This window comes from Palaemon carinicauda, chromosome 37 (assembly GCF_036898095.1).
Source record: "Palaemon carinicauda isolate YSFRI2023 chromosome 37, ASM3689809v2, whole genome shotgun sequence".
Taxonomy (NCBI): domain Eukaryota; kingdom Metazoa; phylum Arthropoda; class Malacostraca; order Decapoda; family Palaemonidae; genus Palaemon; species Palaemon carinicauda.
Genome location: NC_090761.1, coordinates 38,359,868 through 38,362,367, shown reverse-complemented (window position 1 = coordinate 38,362,367; position 2,500 = coordinate 38,359,868).

Genomic DNA, 2,500 nt, shown 5'->3' with positions numbered 1-2,500 from the left:
CCTATTCAGTATCCGAGATTGACGCATTAGGTCGCAAAGGTGAAAAGTCCATTTCATGTGACAGGATATCCGACTTTAAGGATTCTTTTGATATTTCTGTGGTCGGTCTTTGGCACAGTTGGCTTGAGATGAAAATGATAATAGTGCTTCATCTCATAAGCAAGTAAGAAAGTATCCCTTAGGCCTTGAAGATATTCAGAGAATAACGAAAAATTACTCATTTAAAGCATTTTGAACTTGGATTTTCAGGTTTCCTTTATCCTGTACGAGTTGATGAACTTACTCTATATCGAATATAGATCCAATTTGCATATTTGAATATTAGCTGCGATCAATATCTTTGTCCTTTCTTTGATTTTTTCTTGATTAATTAAGAACATCTGGGCTCTCCTTTGCGGATTCTGTGCAGTGTTGTAGCTTCTACAGTCTACACCAAGGTATTTCTTGATTTACGATTATACTTTATTTCTCTGTGTGATAAGTAAGCTTGTATTTATTTTCCTTGGATTAACTTATTAGGTCATCATCATCATCTCCTCCTACGCCTGTTGACGGAAAGGGCCTCAGTTAGATTTCGCCAGTCGTCTTTATCTTGAGCTTTTAAATCAATACTTCTCCATTCATCATCTACTTCACTCTTCATAGTCCTTAGCCACGTAGGCCTGGGTTTCCAACTCTTCTAGTGCCTTGTGGAGCCCAGCTGAACGTTTGATGAACTAATCTCTCTTGGGGAGTGCAAAGAGCATGCCCAAACTATCTCCATCTACCCCTCATCATGATCTCATCCATGTATGGCAATCGAGTAATCTCTCTTATAGTTTCATTTCTAATCCTGTCCTACAATTTAACTCCCAACATTATATTAAATCTGGTGGATATTGTTTCATTGTCATACCACGACTCATGGATCTCACTAAACTGGTATATAGCCTCATTTTTTATATGCGAATTCAGGCGATGTGATTCTCAAATTTTACTTAACCTAGCCATTGTCTGATTTTCTTTTTTCAATCTGTCATTATACTTCAATTCTAAAAACCCTGTATTAGAGATCATAGTTACTAAATATCTAAAGGACTCTACCTCGTTAATCCTTTATCCTTCCATCTTCCATTGCATATTTCATTCTCATCATCTCTGTCTTTCTTCTGTTTATCTAGAACCCAAACTCATGTGATATTTCATGCAATCTGGTAAGTTAGCTTTGCATGCCTTGGGGTTTTCTGCTAAAAGCGACAGCGTCATCAGCATACTCTCCGTCAGATGATTATCAATCCAATCAAATCCAATCAACCAGTTTCCAGTAACTGAAATGATAAACACATATGCATTTTTTTAATTCGGATTTGTGGAGGAACCCCTTGAAAAAAGGAAAGATTTACATAAAAGCTTCATTCACCAAGTTTGCATATATATATATATATATATATATATATATATATATATATATGTATATGTATATATATATATATGTATATATATATATATATATATATATATAGTCTATCTATCTATCTATCTATCTATATATATACTTTATATATATATATATATATATATATATATATATATATATATATATATATATGAAACATATTAATCTAATGCAGTTGGTTGTCAAGAGATCATTCCAACGAGATTTCCATATTATCATTATATTAATAATAATAATAATAATAATAATAATAATAATAATAATAATAATAGTAATAGTAATAATAACAAGATATTATTGTTATTATTATCAATACAACAGTGCAAGGTTGTTTAGTTATATACTGTATTTTTTAAAAGGATATTTATCACTGCATATTTTTCCTACAGAGGTCACGTCAGCCTTCAAAGTTTTCCGGCAATATATATCAGTTACTGGCTGCAACTGCTGAAAATACATTTTCAGAATGTCTCTAGTGACTACCCATGTCACTAGAGACATGATCCTACGTGATCCTCGATTCAGCTGCCGTTGTTTCTTTGGCAATGGAGAAGAATTTATGCTGCCTTCATTGCTCCATTGCTGCACTTGTGCGCCTTTACTCCCCATCCTTCTGACGTCCTTCGAATCTTTTATTTTTCATACGCAGCCACTTATGACTTATGATTTCATCTTAGCTAGTACGTTTGGACCTATCTGATGATATGAAATATGCTTAAAGTTTCTTAATTACGAGAGATCTGCAGAATAAAAATGCATATTTTGTGATGAGAGATGTGCTATTAAATGTCAGTTTTACTGAGAAGTTTGAGCATATCTGGCTTTACTGAATGAAAGGATATATGCTGGAAAGTAGTTTTTTCAACTAATGCAGGGCAGATTAGTATGTAGAGGTTAGATTAATACATATGAACGTATACTTAAGTCTCCTGCATAAGGGCAAGAGACTTTGGTATGCGTTCTCTTGTGATAAACTAGTCCCAATTGTTAAGAAGAAAGGTTGGTTAAATATCAGAAACTAATACAGATAAAGACTCGTTCAAGACTTTCCATACAACAACTCCC